Source organism: Sinohyriopsis cumingii, chromosome 8 (assembly GCF_028554795.1).
Source record: "Sinohyriopsis cumingii isolate HCF-2022 chromosome 8, ASM2855479v2, whole genome shotgun sequence".
In the NCBI taxonomy this organism is placed as follows: domain Eukaryota; kingdom Metazoa; phylum Mollusca; class Bivalvia; order Unionida; family Unionidae; genus Sinohyriopsis; species Sinohyriopsis cumingii.
The window spans coordinates 77,570,461-77,589,244 of record NC_142968.1 but is presented as its reverse complement, the minus strand read 5'-3'; the positions used below and the strand labels follow the sequence as shown (position 1 = coordinate 77,589,244).

General features: G+C 34.6%; 1 long non-coding RNA gene across 1 annotated transcript; it reads right to left on the bottom strand.

The window, feature by feature from the left end:
* Positions 1 to 267: 267 nt before the first annotated feature.
* On the bottom strand, positions 268 to 16,423 carry LOC149793922 (uncharacterized). The gene is made up of 3 exons (XR_016422591.1): positions 16,234 to 16,423; positions 6,124 to 6,173; positions 268 to 3,123 (listed from the first exon to the last, which is right to left on the bottom strand). It is a non-coding gene; the product is annotated as an uncharacterized LOC149793922 (long non-coding RNA).
* Positions 16,424 to 18,784: the final 2,361 nt, after the last annotated feature.

Genomic DNA, 18,784 nt, shown 5'->3' with positions numbered 1-18,784 from the left:
AAATGGAAAACAAGATGAAAACTTGTTTGAGGGCAGTTAAATCCAATTGAAGTTAAACACAAATACAACAACAACAACAAATTTTAAAAAGAAATTTAACAAGGAAGGCTGTGGAAAGAAGTTATAAATTGTGCCAAAAATAAACAATAAAAGTACAGCTATCGAGAAACAGGAAATATAAATGCTGCTGAAAATCATTCAAATTGTACAAGAAACAATAAATTTTATTATATCTTATTGATATTTTATTAAACTGTCAGTGATATTACAATCTCAAAATATTACTACATTTTCAGTCATTTAACTTTACAGACACACAAAAGCCAAGTCCTAATTATGCCTTATTTAACTGATGTAAATGACTAAGTTCTTCATTCCGCCTATATGTTGGTTAGAAAATAAACTAAGTCCAGATTCCTCCTTTCATATAATAGATGCCAGTGACTAAGTTCCTAATTCCACCTAGATGGTGGGTGGAAAATCAACCAAGTCCAAAATTATGCCTAAAGATGTATTTATAGCAGGAATTTGACAAAATTCCATCATAGAGTTAGACGGACTCTAGATGGATTTATCTTTGTTTTCTCAAATTTTCCATGTCCGCCTTTGTATTAACCAGATTTTTAACATTTTAGGCAGATTGCGCCTGGAGTCGGCTTAAGTTCCAGGTGGAATCTGCCTAATTATTTCGTACGGGCTGAGTAAATGAACATCAAATTTAAAAACTGTATGATGTAAAATATATAACATGGTTTTGTTTACCTTTTAAGGGTGTGGTACTAATAAAGATGAACAATATTTAGACATTTTATGATTTTGCATGAACAACAACTGAGAAATGAACCAAATACAAAAAAGTAACCACAATCAGTGAAGCACAGAAATATCAATCAAGGTGGCTATGAAGAATTGTATCCCCTCACCAAGTTTCATCAATTTAGGTACAGCAAGATGCATACAGATTACATAAATCGAGATCATGGTCATCTGTTAATGAAAAGAATCTAACAAACAAAACATCATGTAACTAAGCTTTCTCTCTTTGTTAATATTATAGAAGTTCTGTTGCATAAAATACCATTGAAAATACTGTCTGGGCCTGACAGGGAGGAAGTTGTTGTTGTTGTTGTGGGGTTTAACGCCATTTTTCAGCACACAATAGGCTATGCATGGCAGCCAGTATTAATGGTGGAGGAAAAACCCGGAAAGAACCACCGACCCACGAGAAGCTACTGGCAAGCTTTCTCACATAACCACATTGGCAGAATCCTAGACTTGAACCCACACAGACAGAGATGAGATGGCAGTGATCCGTAATGGAGAGCGCATTAGACCACTCGCCCACTCTGGGCCCCCTAGGGAGGAAGTAAGGATGGTCTGATCTGCAGTAAGGCTGTACAAGTATGTGCAAAAATTATCCTTTTACAATTGGACTTGTATAACATTTGTCATCAATTTAGAAAAGGTAAGCCTTCACTGAGCTAGAGATGTTACCAAGTATATCTTGACCAACCACAGGTGTACGTTACAAAATGCCAATGCAAATGAATCCGTGCTATGCATAGATATTCTCTATCCTCTATATTCACAAGTCTGCATTAGCTAGAATTATGAGACCACTCAATGGCTGAAGTATACTTGTGGGCAAGCCAGTTTCAGAGAATTCTTGAACTGGCACTTAGAGATATCCTCAAGGATGATAAGAAGTTTCATTATTACTTCCAATGAAATCACAACATCAATATTGTACTAATTAAACGATGTAGATGACTGTCTAACAAAAATAAATATCGCATGTTTTTGTAAAAGAAGGAATCTTGTTTGGTGGTGTATCAACAGTTAGTCTAGTTGCTCTGTGGACTACCGATTTGGCAGGATACTATTAAACACCACTATATGAACCAGACTCCTCATTAAAACAAAAAGCATTGATGTAATACAGATTTTTTGTGTACACTTGATAGTTGTTGAAATCAGTTGGAAATTTTTAAAATAAATGTTATTTAAACAGAATAACGAACAACATCATTAGAAAAAGTGCATTATTAAAATTATTGTCAATTTTGTTCTCTCAATGTTTGGAGGTCCCGCGGTAACTCGTGCTTATAGTGTGGTCTATGTTTGTGGACCCCATTGTGTGCAAGTTATCGAGGGAGAGGTGTATGTGAGAAACCTTGCCAGTAGCTATCCCATGGGTCAGTAGTCATTCTTGGTTTTTTCCTGAGTTCTGAATCCTCCACCAGTTATACTAGCCGCCTTATATAGCCTTACTTGAGATGAAAAAAAAGTATTAAATCCAAAACAGAAAAACAAGTTCTTTATCAATATAGCACCGTGCCAGACCAGGAACAAACAAGACTTCAAAATACCTGTACCATTTTGAAACCTTATCTGACTATGAAATGGTAAATTCATGGTCTTGTTTTCTTAACACATGTCAGTCGAAGTTCACACTTATACTAAAATATTTATCTGGAATATATATTAGTCACATTTTCATCAAACAACTTTTTATATCAAAGAATCTAATTCAATGGAATACAATCCAAATAAATTTAAACGTCTCGTATGTAAAATAATTCCTTAATATCACATGTTGGTTTGAGTGCACACAAGCTTTGATGTTTCAGGAATATGGAGCTATTATTGGTCCTGACAAGAAATCATTAATTAGAATGTATTTAACTGCATCTGGTGTGGAGTAATGGTGAGGTGACTAAATACTGGTTATTAACAGACAAAATTAGCCAGATTTGCAAAAAATATGAATTTATTATAAACGAGGTGTGGACTAATAGTACATGTAACTATGGCATTAGATAACCCTACCACCAATAGCTAGATTAATATATGAAGAGAATTAGTTACATATTTAACAGAATAGAATACAACAAAATGGAACAGAGCTTGAGGAATGGAGCGAGAGTGGAGAGAACAGAACACAATTATAGAACCCGATGAGCGGAGGAATAGAATGAAACAGAAGTTGAGAAGTGGAGTGAGAGTGAATGGCACCTCAGAACTCATCAGCTGTAGATCTGACACTGTCATACTGCGATTCAATGTTGCCTCCATTAGACGACCCAACAATTCCACCACCATACAAAGGCAGAATCCATGCAACTGTAATGGAGAATTTTCTGGAATTAATATACTGATATTTTATAATTCTTTACATGGTATCTTCTCAAGTATATAAATAATAGCACATGGTTAAAGCAGATATATATTCAATTCATTTTCAAGCTGGAAAATTGCGTGAAGAGCAACAAAAGACCAAGTCAATCTGACATTCATCACTTGGCTGATTTTAATTTTGGCTTCAGTACAGAAGCAATAACATTTAAGTTCAAAGATACCATCATGAACTGCAGCTATATATATCTATATATATATATATATATATATATATATATAACATGCAATGAGAGACAACTAATTATTTCACCTAAACGTCTCCCCTGGTTATACTATATAAAAAATATATATAAAAATAATTATAAAATAATTCAGGTCAGTTTCCATTTAAACATATGCAAACAACATAATATTACAAATTCAAAAACATTAGGTTTCTGAGTGGTCATGATCAATGCTATACTTATCAGTATACATGTGTCCTGAATGAAAGCTTCTGTGTGAAGAAAAGGATATGAGCTGTGGCAGTTTCTGGATGCTTGAAACATGTTACTGAGTGTTCCAAACTCAAGTCTGTTAACCCTTTACCTCATAGAGCATAGTTACAAAGTGCAGCGCACTATAAATAGTACACCTGTTACCTAGTCGACTCTATATGCATATGGTTGCCTGTGAACTGTTAAGCAATGTATTGTATGTTACGTTTAACAGCAATTTTAACCATTTTACATTTTTGGTACACATCTATTATATGCGGAAAAATTTAAGAATAAAGTCTGATTAATATAGCTGTGTAATTATTTATCACGGAAGAATTTTTTATGTGCTTTAAAATCTGGAGAGAACTTGTTCACCCTCATGTCAGTGAGGCCGTGTGACCAACCGTAGCTGCCATTTCTCATACTCGAAATTTGCAAGTACTTTGTGTCTACATCACTAACTCATCTGAATTTAATAATTTATAAAAACTAACTGCTGCCTACATCAATATCAGAGTTTTACCTAGGTTACTGAATCTTTCACAGTTGTGATTCTAATTGTGAAAACTTTGCAAGTACTAAATGAAATCCGCAACTGCCATTTTGGAGAGTGGAGATTACGACAGAGTTACTTTAAATAGCAGATATCGACCAGTGCATAAACAGTGACCATGTGATCTGACGAGAATTGTTATTCGCAGAAATGAATGTAGTATCTAATAAGGGGTTTTCCCCGAAGGTGGTGCTACGAAAACTGGCTTAAAATGGCTAATGTTTACAACCGACATCAAAAGGCGCTTCCATGCAACTTTTGTAGAGGTGTCCAAAGACGGTTGCATGAGGTAAAGGGTTAAAGAACTGAAACTCTATCAATAAGACAATGTCCATAATTTTATTCAGTTACAAAGAGGATTAAGTTCTCAAAAGATTATATTTTTTTTTACTAAACTCTAACTTTGATTATCAACCAATCCTGGCCAGACACAGTGATGTATACTCAATGTGTCTCATAAAATAGTGCACAAAAAAATTACTTTAAAATTTAATTTATGGTGTCCCAACAGATACAGTAAATGGAGTAGCCATATCTTTCATTAACAATCCAGGTCACAGTTCTGAAGCAAATAACAGCAAAAGTCATGATTTCCTTCAATATAATGTATTAATCAATTTCAAAGTGGTGAATTGACTTAAACCTGTCTTTAAATTACATGGAGTGTGCATAAGTCCTAATCTTAAGGAATTAATGCTGCATTATATATCAACAAAACACAGTGATTTCATGTGTCTAAAGAATTTTGTTTATGGCAGGCATGTGAAAAAGATAATAATTAGACACATTCATTTATGCATGACAATAATTGTAAATCCAGGCACACACAATTTTTTTAATACATTTTCTGTGTCTCCCAAACTTAATATACATGTAAAACATACAGCATTTTTAGTGCCTCAACACTTGCAGACACAAGAAATGTTAAGACAAAATTAACAAAATCAAAATGTCACACAGGGAAACCAGTGTTCTTTCAATAATCACAGCAATAAAATTAGTATTCTGCATGTGCATATTTTCTTATTTTCCTAAAGACTTGATAATTCACAAGCTGGTTTACCCTGGAGATTGTTTTTTCCCCAATTGCATGGCAACATGAAAATATTTGAATTGATGGTATTTGTACATCCTGCAAAAAATCCAATATTTCCATGAATAGTACTCCTAGATTTATTAAAAAAATTGTTTGTCACACTTATAAGATGACTTCATCTTTGTGTGAATCGAATTTTTCAGTAAAAAAATTGTTAACTTTTAAGCAAGCACATACGGTAAAAGAAATTTGTGATACAAATTTGTTCATTCTTTTTATTGTGTTTGTCATTTTGTAAAACCAATAATTTGTGACAATGTATCCAATAATATAAGACTGAATAAGGGGGTTCACTCCCAGTTGCAATATTAGAATACAAAGTTATCTTTCCTACCATCTACCATGCTGAAGAAGTTTTTAAGAAATTAATGTTGAGACTTGCTATTCATCCATGCTTTGTGCATCCCATTTTCAATTTCTGTAGTGAAGATTTTGTGCACGAATATTTAACCCTTATCTGCACCATTTGTTTCATAATCTTTTCCAAACTTTTTGAGGTGAATCTGAACTCTGACATGATATTTGATTGGTCAGTATTTAACTCATTTTGTGCGTCAAGCAACTGGGAATACTTTTACAAATAAATTAAAAACTGCCAACATAAGAAGTGTGTCAAAAGATCTATATATGATGGTGTTTAAGTATGGCATAGCTTATAAACATGGAAATATCATAAAGTGTGCATTACAAGGCTGCCATAAATGAAGAAAGTGATTCAGTGCTAAAATATGACTATTCTTGCTTAAATTGTGTTGGACATTATCAAATGGAGAAAAAAAGGGTCTTTTTTCCACATCAAAAATATGGTGGTCACAAGTCAAAACCAACAACTGACAGTCATATCATGAAAAACTAACCTTGTGTATGTGCTCCTTGGATCTTTTTCCCTCCAACTTTCCAGCATAACCTGCAAGCAGTTAAATTATAATAGTGTTAATAAATAATAATGATTAAGCATTCTGTTCAATTCTCATTCATTTATTGATTGCAGCAGCATCCAGTATAATTTCTCATTTGACAAGACCTGAATGCCTGTCTTGTAGACCTTTTAAGTGGCAGATGATTAAATGGAAAACAATTGTGATTTTCTTTCCCCTCAAACCACTGCACATCATAAAAAAATTTGAGATGAGCTTATCACAAATCCATTTACTTGGTCCGATTTATATTACTACTTTACCATCTGTCTAGGGGCCTAAGTGGGCAACTGGTCTGAAGTGCTCACCATTACGGATTACTGCCATCTCACCTCTGTCTGCATTGTTTCGAGCCTTAGGCTCAGCTAACGTGGGTATGTGAGAAACCTTGCCAGTAACTTGTTGTAGGTCGGTGGTTCTTCCCGGGGCATTCCAGGGTTCTTTCTCCACCATTTATACTTGCTGCCATGTATAGTCTATCTTATGCTGAAAAATCTGGAAGTTCTAATTGCACTACACAATACAGGGAAAAACCTTTAAAAAATTTACCCATTTACTTTCTTCAACCAAAATATGATTGTGGTCGGGATGCAATTTTGTGTCTGGATTTTAGACTTTTGGCCTCAGATCTAAGGCAGACTGGTCTGAACTGCACACAGACAGGTGAACCTTTGCAAAAACTAGGATAAGGTGGGTATTTGGAATAAAAAGTGGTCTCCATACGAAAATGATGGGGCCATTAAGCAAAAAAAAAAAAAAAAACGATGTTCCTCATACAACTAGCATTAGCCTCAAGGAAAATCTGTTGAAAGCCGATGTATTCAGAAATAGCCCCCAAAATGTCTTTCCTACTCACATTTCAGGCGAAATGACGTCAAAAGCCTCTGGGCCAAATGAGTTAAAGCCTACACAAGTGTTTAGTAGTTAACTCTTCCAAGGAAGACACTACTAAGAACCACAGCAAAGTGCCTGAAAAATGATCTAATGCATAACTTAACGATGCAGACAGATGAAAGGGTAATGATATTTCTGCACTTTATAAATGTAGTATCCAGAATAAAAAACTACCAACAGTTTTATGCATTTGGTGTACGAAGACCCAGCAAAGACCTTGCATAGAATCAATGACCCATGTGGCATGCTTTGTCACTCACCCACATTGATCATGCTGAGATATAAGCTCACACAGACAGGGGGTAACATATACGAGTGAACTATAAAATCAAGTGTCTTAGACCATTTGCACCCCCACCCCCTGCTCCCAAGCTTTATAATGGGGAAGTACTATATAATTACTATAAGTTCAGTTAACCTTCTAGAAAAATAAACCAAGTTTTATATCCTGTTATGAACAGAGATTTCAACAGTTTATTATACAATTATTCACATTTCTGGAGGTGAGTATTATGTTCAATGAACCTGTAAGCCTCATATTGACCAATGTGAAGTGGAAGTCATTATCAACCATTTACTTATTCAATTGACTTCATTTGTGCACCAAAAATGTCTAAAACTGTTTTTCTGTCATGATTCGATAAAAAATAAAATTAATATTTGTTTCACTATAGTGTAAAGTTTCATCTTATGGCTGTTCCAGTAAAATATATACCCCTAGGGGGAAGGTACTTTCAAATTCAACCAACCCACAACAGAAGCAATAAAAAAAAATTATGATCCACTGTCAGATATGTTTTAATCGAAAAACACTGCCCCCTACAGAAGCATATTTTTTTAAACATAATTTCTGGCTATGGGTTAGTGGGCAGTAAAAGTAATTTTAATATTGGTTTGGGGACAGATGCGATTTAATTGACAGCTCATGGCTGGAGGTAATTTATTGAATATTTATAGATCATATAATCTACTGCATATTTTTATTTGTATTCATTCATTATAATCAATCTTTTGTCCTTTTGTTTGTCTTTCAGCCATGTATGTCTCTGATGCTGTGAAATCACAAATTTTCACGGCTTATTATTTGTACATGTCATTGATCAGTTCCTTTAATAATACCTACTAATTTAACATCCATGAATATAGATTTTATAATAGGGATTCTAATATAGAAATCATGAATTTATAAACTTACTAAGCTGTGTTTGTACTAAAGTGATCACTATATTTTGCTAGTTTTCTTTGTTCTCAGGCATGCTGCTTTTGATTAGAATAATAGTTAAATCTTGTATTGCTTTAACTGTGTGGACAGATGCTATGATTCATTGTTATTAGTTTTTTTAATAATGTTTTGGTAAACTTATAATTCATGATTTGTCAGAAAACCCCCCATTAATTCCTGTGGAAGTGATGTTGTATTATTTCTTCCTACTTTTACACTATATCTTTTCTTGCAAGAACATATATTTCAGTTACAAATGTCTTATTTTTATGCTTGTTGCAAGAGTAATATAAAGTTTAAAAAACAAAAGAAATACAGCAAGTCAAACATTTTTATAGCATTAATTAGATTTTTAAAAATAGATGAAAGTCAAGGAATCATTTTTTCCAGAGGACTTGTAAAATCAATGTCAATGCAGTTAACTGTATTGTCAACAGCATCATCGCATCATCATCATCACTGACGGCCTAGCAGTAACATTCTGCACTTTCATTCCAGTTGTCACAGGTTCTATCTCCCACTTCTAGTCTTTCGTATGAGACTTATACCTATGGCCTGACGGGCTTTGATGGCAGAGTGGTATAAGATGCTAATGTCTTGTGATACAGATCTGAGGGGCTTCCATGGCCGAGTGGTACAAGATGTTTGTCATGTGATTCAGGGATGGTCCTGGCTTTTAAAAAGCTGTCGCCAAAAAAATCGCCAACCTCAATATTTTGTCGCCAATTTTCAAAAAGTGTCGCCAGAACAAGTAGTGTACATTTTTCCAAGGGTTAATTTAGTCTATTAATGTAACAGGCAATGAAAATTACAAAAGATGGGTTACTTAATTCTTTAATTACAACAAGCATTAACAAAATGTTACAAAGTGTTACATGAAGATCCGTCGCAATTTTAGGGCTGCCCACTTGTTGAATGCAGTTTCAAAGTCTAATTTTTCACATCTGTACGTGCTGATTCTCATGAAATTCTCTAGAGACGAGATGCAGAGTTTATTTCTGATGTCAGTTTTTATGAGGTTCATCTTACTGAATCTACGTTCACAGTCCACAGCACTGACAGGTGACACCAGTAGTCTATCAGCAGCCCCCCGCCCCCCATGGCTAGCTTCACAAAGCTTGTAGTGAATTGCTTCCTAAATCCCAAGAATGATCACTGAATGCTGTATAAATTTTCTCGACAAACAAAATATGATCTCCATTCCCACGAATGAAACTTACACGAGTCAACACCTGGCAATATTGGACCGTATATATAAGCATAAATTCACACCCAATTTAGAGATTCTTTCACTCTTGTATTTTGAGAAATAAATAATTATTATTAATTATGCAAAACTGGTTGTTTTTTTTGTGCTATTTCTTGTTTCGGAGTTTAAGTCTCAGCAGCCGTAACACTGATTGATGGCCAAAGGAAAAGAACAATGAGTAAAATGCTGCACTGGCGACAGACATAATTGTGATTGAGATTTTTCCATTTGCTTTGTATTTATACACAGTAGTCGGTACTTCAAAGGTTATCGGTTTTCTATGAAGGTTCAGCAAAACTATTGTACTGGTATATGTAAAAAAAAAAAAAAAACCAACAGAAGATTTAGCCATTCAATTAATTGTATCTGTTCTATTCACGTCTTCAGAAGTCGGTCAGTTGTAGGTATAGTGCGGTAGCATGATTGACTGTATCGCAGCATACAGTACTCAGCCCAGATGTCAGCATAAGCAGATTATGATGTAACAATGCACTGTAAAGATGGGGTTGGCAATACGAACAAAGGATTGTTTGCGTAACAGATTGATTCCAATGCATTGCTTAGTCAAGTTTGTGGCTTCCTTTCGTTCTCCCTTTTAATTTATCCAGTCCAAATCTATGATTGTATGTACAAATTAAATAACCAAAAAGTCTGTCGCCAAAAAAATCGCCAGATGGGATATTTTTTTCGCCAATAAGGAAAAAAAATCGCAATTTGCGACATTGGCGAAGCCCAGGACGATCCCTGTCAGATTACTTGCCTCCAATGTGTAAATGAGAATGTTGTCAGTTACTTGTGGAAGATCAGTGGTTCTACATAAGTGGTATTTGGTGTCTCAAAAGTACTTGGATTTTCTACAGCAGTAAAACTGGCTGCCATATATACTCTTCATCTGAGAATGGTGTAAAGGCCATAATGATCTATGGAAACCCGAGATCTTGTGTCTAAATGACTTCAGCTGTTGGAGATAAACATCAAATCAACAAAGGCTACATGTTCTTAAGTGTACTATAGCTAGTCCATCATTTTTGCTACAGCTGTATGAGTTTATAAATTTTGACTAGTAATTTTTGTAGACCTTGGAATATCTGACAGTTACCAAACAGTCATCATCAGTTTGTACAAATGGATTTCATGGTGAGCATATGAGTTAGCAATTCTGCATCATGCACTACCAAAATGTTTGCATTTTAGCTCACTTAAGGTTTCTCTAACAATGTCCATCGTTCCAACTACCAACTGTTGGAACTTATTCAAGCTATATTTACCAATATCTGGAGATATGCATCTGTAATAAATATCTGTAACAATTTTAAGAATGAGAATGCATCAAAGATTTTCAATGATGCATTTGAAATGAGCAACAACCTGAATCAACAAACCAAGAAATAAAATTATTCACATCTCTCTGGCAGAAGTACAGTGTATACCAGTAATCATAAACTGCCAAATTTGCCAATTGTTTTTCCAACCATACTGATTTAGTGGACATAATCACCAGAATGGACAGAAACAAACCAGACCAGATATAACCAGAAGGTTAAAATTGATCTGATGCATCTTTTAAGTAGCAAAATTCACATTGGTTTAGTTAACTGGACACCCTTTATTGTCTTCCCTCTGATGTAATTTCTTACTTAAGTTGAAAAAATAATGTTGCACACATCAGAAAAGAGGCACACTTCTACACATCATTGTTTTTATTATACTTCTACATTCCAGCCTGTTCTTCTGATCTTGTCCTCCCCCACATACTGTTTGTCTTGTTTATAATATGTATCTAAATTTGTCAATTACGTTTCCTACTACTATACTAAATGTTTGTGAATATGCATATCAATGTGAAATGCAACTGGGAGACTAAATCCAACATTGAAAACCTCTACATTTCTTGATGTATTCTGCTTGGATTCCACATGTTTCTGTACAAAACTCAAGAATTATGACTCACTGTACTAATTCAGTTCCCACTGTAAACCTCTGCAAACACAATGATATTAAAATTCAATAACTTAAAATTTCGAGTGCTCTTGATCAAATTTGTATCTATATATACACATCTATGACAACAGCTTTTGTGAAAAGAAAACCATAACAGCAACATTTTCTGAACCTACATAAATTTGAAATGTGTGCTTTCAATACTGCACCAAAGATTCAACTCCTGATTTTAGTAAAGGGGGCCCTGAGTGGCCGAGTGGTCTAAAGCGCTCTTCGTTACGGATCACTGCCATCTCACCTCTGTCTGCGGCGGTTCGAGACTAAGATTCAGCCAATGTGGGTATGTGAGAAAGCTTGCCAGTAGCTTCTCAAGGGTCGGTGGTTCTTTCCGGGGTTTTCCCGGGTTCTTCCTCCACCATTAATACCGGACGCCATGTAGAGCCTATCGTGTGCTGAAAAATGGCGTTAAACCCCACAACAACAACAACAACAACATTTTAGTAAAGAGTCTTCCAAACTTGGGTCTGTAAAGGGACATAAATTATGTTAATAAAACAATGTCCCTCACTTTTTTCAGTTACAAGCAGGACAAGCCCTCAAAAGATTCTTTTTACTAAAATCTTACTTTCATTATCTACCAATCTATCTGTAGTAATGTGAGTCCTTCAACAACTCTCAATGGTTGTTAGCCTTTTTCAACCATGCTGGTTGGACACTGTAAGATAATGTTCAAGTAACAGAAATACCATGGGTTAACCAGAGACTAATAAAATCAATAAAAAGTCGTTATCTCCCCTGCAAAGGATGCTGCCAGGATTTCAGGAAGTTTTTTGTGTGTGTGTGTGATCTCCAATGAGGAAGTGGTGGCAAGAGGAATAGCCATTGTTAAATATCTCCCTAACACTTACATATCTGTCAATCTTTCTTACTGTTCCACTCTGTTAAGGCTCTAGTGAAATCAAAATACTCAGAGAGATGTCATCCCTAGTAAAATGTATTGCGTATATTACTGTGATGTCATATGGCATGGTCACGTGGTTGTGGTGGGGTCTTTGTTGGGATGGCAGAAAGACCAGAGGTTTAGTACTCCATATTTGACAGCTAATTATGATGTTATCAAAGAGTTAAAAAATTTCAAACAATTCAGTTGGACTTTGGTTATATACTTGATTCATAGTCAATGAACAGTTCTAAAATTGAAGTGTTTATTTTGGAGCCATCTTCCTCCATCATATTCAAGATCTGAATACAGTCCAAAGGTGAAATTTGTACAGTTGCATCCTAAATTACTATCATGGCTATTTCAAATGTTATTTAATGTGAGACATTAATGCCAGAACTCACAGCTTCAGTGTGTTTTTAGTTAGAAAAATGAATTTCTTCTTAAACAACTCAATTTGGTGCAGATTACATTGTTTTGTAATGATACTGTGAGAATTCTTGATGTGCAAAAATTGCACAAGAAACGAACAACAGATTCAGATCAGAAAATTAATACCACTGGGAAAATAATGATAGGAATATGCAGAAATAATGATATTATTATTTAAATGGAATACGTGGTGACAATATTAGTGCTGGTTCTAAAACTTTGCAAAATACATCTTGTACAAATATTATGTTGTTTCTAACGACACTGTAATATGGCAATAATTTTTGCACACATGAAGCTGACCCACTTTTTACTTTAGTCCCTTGCTAATTAATAGTTTTAGATTTTACAACAAAAACTAAGCACATTTTACCTTTTGACAATAATGCATGATTACAAATATTTAGATTGAAAAAAAATAAAAGTTACAATTTTATTAAAAGTACTGGTACTAGTAAAACTAAAGAAGATGGTGAAAATTAAGAATCAGGATGAACAGATTAGTTGTGTAGTAATCCATATATCAGAATGACATCAAGTATTTTTTCATCAATTTCATCATTAGCTAATGACACTGCTTCAAAATGTTGTGTACTAGATAATAGTAAATCCAATTTTAATGCAAATACCAAATGATGGCTTGGAATTAAGTGCCAAAAAGTCTGCATAAAATATCACCATGATCAAAATATACATATATGATAAAATTAGAACCAAACACAAACTACAAATTTTATCCATCTTGCTTTGAATTTACACAGATCAGCCAGTCTCTTATGTTTACTGTCTTTTAATTTTTGCACACAGAGAGCATATACTTCATTTGGTAATACATCTGCATGATATAAAAGTTTGTTGCATTATTCTTTTGTTGCCATTGGGGTTCTGCCAACTAAAGATCTACACATAGGTAATTATGTTGCATGGGGATTCTCTGATGTTCCCTATAAGCATTATCTGTTAACTGTTTCTGAATTTAATATGATCCTCCTCCTCTGTGCATGAATATTATTCTGTGCTGAGAACTGATCTTTTCATTGAAACACATGCATAACTAGCTTGAACAAGTTACTGTTCTTTATGGTTGTGTAATTTTCAAAATCTCACAGGTATGGCCCTATGGGTATTCTCTCTTGGATATCTCTGTTCCAAAAAGAAAAGTTTTGCACAGGTCTCGCTAAGATTTTAAAACTTAAGGAGTCCAGGACTCCCATTTTGGTAAAATTAGGAGTCTCACTAGCAAAAGTTGCAGTTGGCTCCTAGAAAACTATGCAAATTATATGAACTATTGGTTGCCATTGATTTTAATTTCTACATTCTTTATAACACTGGCGTAACTCTTGTTTGTCCATCAGAGTGAGTCTGAATTTTGTCAATCCAAGGAAGGTCTTATTCAAAGCACTAAGCTAGGTATCACACACGTCTTTCTTACACTTGGTTACTTACTGTCCCATCCAAACTATCAGTTCTAGCAACTTTAGCTTTCTCCTGAATCTCATTACAATCTTTGTCAGTTTGCCGATGACCCCCAAAATACTTACATTCAAGTCTAAGTCTCAAGATCTCATGATTCCGAGGTCATGTGCACTGCTTATTCCGCTACACTCAGAAATGAACACAATAATTTAAGCTAAAGTTGTTCATTTGACGTACCGTTATAAATGACCACATGTACATCTCTGGGTCTTTCTTTCTCTGAATTCAAGCAATGTAAATATCATTAGATTTTCCCACCCAACTGCCAGCCAAAGCCTCTGATCTTGCTGCCCAGCTATTGCAGCACATTAATTTAAAGTACTGACATATTGGTGTCATATACATGGGGGGGGGGGGGCCTTCAGCCACTAAATTCTGTCATTGTAAATATCAGCACAGCTAACTGATCTACACATTTTCCCACTAAGCAGGTTGCTGAAGCAGGACTGGCAAGTCTTTGAATTTTGCCGCCCACCTATTACGTGTACAGAGGACTCTCGCCCAAGTGATTTTCTGCATCACCAATAAAAAATTGGCATCCAAATACGTGTGATTGAGCATTTCTGAGACCTCTAAGTTTTCACAAACATGAACTCTGCCAAAGATTCACTTCCTTGTATCAGTGCTTGCTGCCTCTAATATCAGATTTTTTCTCTTCCAATATGCTGTATTAGGGTTTTAATTCCAACATTCCCATAGTCTGCTTGTTCAGACATGGGTATCTTGAATAAATATAGCCAGCATATTGTCCATCCAACTCGTACATCGGACTCGCACTCAACATCAATTTTGGGCTCAAAATCACACACTGGTATTTCCAGTGACATTTTCCCAATGTCCAACAGACTGATACACATGAAATTCATTGTCATCATAGCTATCACCAGCCAGTATTTGCTGACTGAAAATGTCATCTGAAGACAAACCCTGTTATTCAGCGATATTGGTTTCCTGTGTGGCCCTTATTTGAAACATGCATTTGTAAAACTTCCATGATGAAAATAAGGTTAAAACGTCCATAAAATGCCAGTTCCAGGACCCAATGAACCAATCAAATTAGTTTAACAGCCATTCATGTCAAACCGAAGTATCCAGCTATCTGGATGTTGCATAAGTGCTGCGAGACCGCTACTGGCAGCACGAGTTACATTGCGAATGTACTTTTAAAGTTAAAAGTCTAATAAAAATTGCATATTACACAAAGCACAGGTTTTATATCCGTAACATTGACATAATTTGCAGAAGGCATATCAGGGCTTTAAAAGTATGCAAATTCGTACAAATTACGTGCACTAACATGTACTGGCTTCATTTTCTGACCCAATGTTTTATTCACGTTAGACCACTTAAAGGAGGGAGTCAGATGTGATTTTAAATATATATTTGTTTTTTTCTTCTTCTGACAACCCCACAACTGAAGTGATTTTCCTAACCAACCTTCCACTGTCAGAGTCAAAATAGTTTGAAACACAACCTCCTACAGAAGTTTTTTTTGAAGTGCCTTCCGGAGGGGTGGGGGTGGGCCATGTTTTACTGGAACAGCCCATAACATGATGGCATAAAAATGGTATGACATCATCACATACAAAAAAATTACTGCATATTACATGACCTGTTGGCCAAATAATAAAAGTCTCTCAGAGAAATCTCGCTACAAAAATGTTCAATTTTCCCCTTGTGGCTATTAAATGTTACGCTTTTATGGTGTCAAATAAAACTTTTCACAATATTTCACTACCATCAAGTCTGTTTTTTTCCCCATTATTAATAGCTTTTGATCAAGACTTTGTTATTATCGATTTAAGGCTATAGAAAAGGTTTCATCAAAATATGACAATAACAATGAAGTAACATGTGATTACTCCTTTGAACAGACCAGCTTACTAATCAGTCTACCTGGCATTTCTGCATCTGGAACGACATCTCTCTATTCCCTGCCTGATCATAAAGCAATCAACTGGAAAGAGTCTGTGGTGATCTACAAGTAAAAAATCAAAGTTTAACCTTCATTACAATTTCTAACACTCCGTATCCCGTTCTTAACCTTGAAGAATGTACGTACAGCAATAATTGTAAAAATCAAAACTAAAGCTGAGTTAAACTATAAGATTTCAGCAAAAAAACTTTTGAAATGCTAAGGATATAAGAAATGCTTAACAGCTGAAAATATTTAATCAGAAAATAAAATGAACCAAGTTTTGAATACCATGTCTAAAGAAACAATACAAATATAAAGTGTGAGAAAAGAATTTAAAGTAATTTGTGTGGCTCATTGAGACTGACCTTGACATTTTGATCTTGAAATCTGGCACAAAAGCCAACCAGTGTAGTCTGATTATGGCATATTCAGTAGAACTTAGGTCATTATACAATTTAACCTAATTTCTCTTTGTAAGCCATGTCAAAGTGTCCTGACCATTCATTTTCTGATGCCAATAACAATACAATTTCTTTAATCATCTATGCCAGTGCTGTCCAACCTTTTTGACACCATGGGCCACTGAAAAATGTTTTTCTTGAAGCCAAGTGCTGCAGCAGAAAACTAAAAAGCAACGACTATATAGCTGCTTGAGCTCTGGTGGGCCATTTAAAATCAGCCCACAGCCCGCATGTTGGACAGCACTGATGTATGCAAACATATTGTTACATTGTAATTGGAAACCATTTTGCATTGGTTGTTCACAAAGAACCTGTACCTTTCACCTTTTGACCCTAATATCAATAGAGTCTTCTTTGTGTCAAGGATAAAACATCTCAAAAGGCTAAGTAATGTTTAAGCAACTCAAGTAATTGCAAGTCTTAGCTATTTTACTTTCTTGAGACAGTCTGATGAAGGTACAGACCATAGAACAATACGCATAACTCTGTAATTATACCTTTCTGAGACAGTCTGATGATGGTACAGAAAATAAAACAATAAGTGTCACTCAATATCCATCCATACATACATCTATTTCTCAAAAGGAAACAATGTCTGGTAATATGTAATACAATATCAACAACAGTATAATGTGAGATTTTCCTCACAAAAATGAGTAACATTTCCATTTTTTTACTTTAATTTTTTTTGTGGTAATTAATCAAGTTAATTAAGTGCACAAAAAGCTAAGGAAGCTTAATAATGAAACACACATAAACTATTCAAAATTGTGTTTCTTGAAAATAATAAATCTTTATTGAGCCATTATAGTCTATAATTTACACAGGATAAACATGTTAATTTTAAAGATTCAAATAATATATAATATAATGATAAACATATGAAACACAACTGTATGATTTTGGCAAATGCTGCTTTCATTAACTGACTTGGTAGAGTATAATATACTTTCAGCGAAATTTGCCAGTGATTTGATTATAATGTTTATAATTGACTTGATCAATAATTGGCATAATATACTAGCAGATATGGTTTATACGAAGTTTGCCAAAATTATACATATAATGAACAGAATATTACAAATTATGGTTACAAAGTATTATTCTGTGACTTTCAAGAGGTGTACAAGGGTTAATTTTAAGCTGTGCCCTCATGCAAAGGATGCTTATTTTTCATCTTTGGTGCCAGTAGGATGGATAAAAAGGTTTATTTTAACCCCTGCTTTTCTTAAATCTAAATGACCCCACATCATGAGCTGGTAGGGGCTTTTAGGCCCCACGTTTTCCATTCCTGAAATGAATTATAATAAACTATCAACTGCTCTTACAGTATTAAGCAACTGGATTATACTTGTTAATACCAGCTTATAGAAAATCTTATAGAAAATCTCATTCAAATCAATTCTATATTGAAAAGTAACAAACTGTCTGATGGCTGTCTTTGGAAAAAAATATGTCTGAAAAGAAGTGCTTTTTCCAGGATGTGTTATTGCACAAATTCCTTGCTAAACTTCACAAATGCTATAAGAATAAGACAGCCTGTACCATTTACCAATATTAGCAAAGCTAAGCATGTACTTAAAGTGACTTTACAACTGTTAAAATAATTTTACCATCTGCACTTGGTGAATAAGCACAATGCTTGAAATGCAGTTGTTAGCATTTAGTAATATCTCTGCTCTTAACTGATACATTGCAGTGCAATTTAGCATAACATATACTTACTGTTGATAATATAAAAAAGTGTAATATCCCATTTATCTTTTGTTAGTAATTTATGACGTACACATTAAATTACTATCAGAGGTTTATTTATAGATACTGATCTTATATAAAAGTGTCCCGACTCCAACTGATAACACCTTTACAAAAAGCTGCCAGGAAGGGGGTTGGGTGGGGTGGGGTGGGAGGTCTACCCACTGTATGAATAGACAGAAATAGTCACTGAACATAGACTGCAGTGATCTTGGGCTCTCTCATGCAAACAAGACTCCCTGAATTAGCTTTTTGAATTAAATTATGACACAAACATATCAAAACCAACTCTGAATAATAACTAAAAAATGAA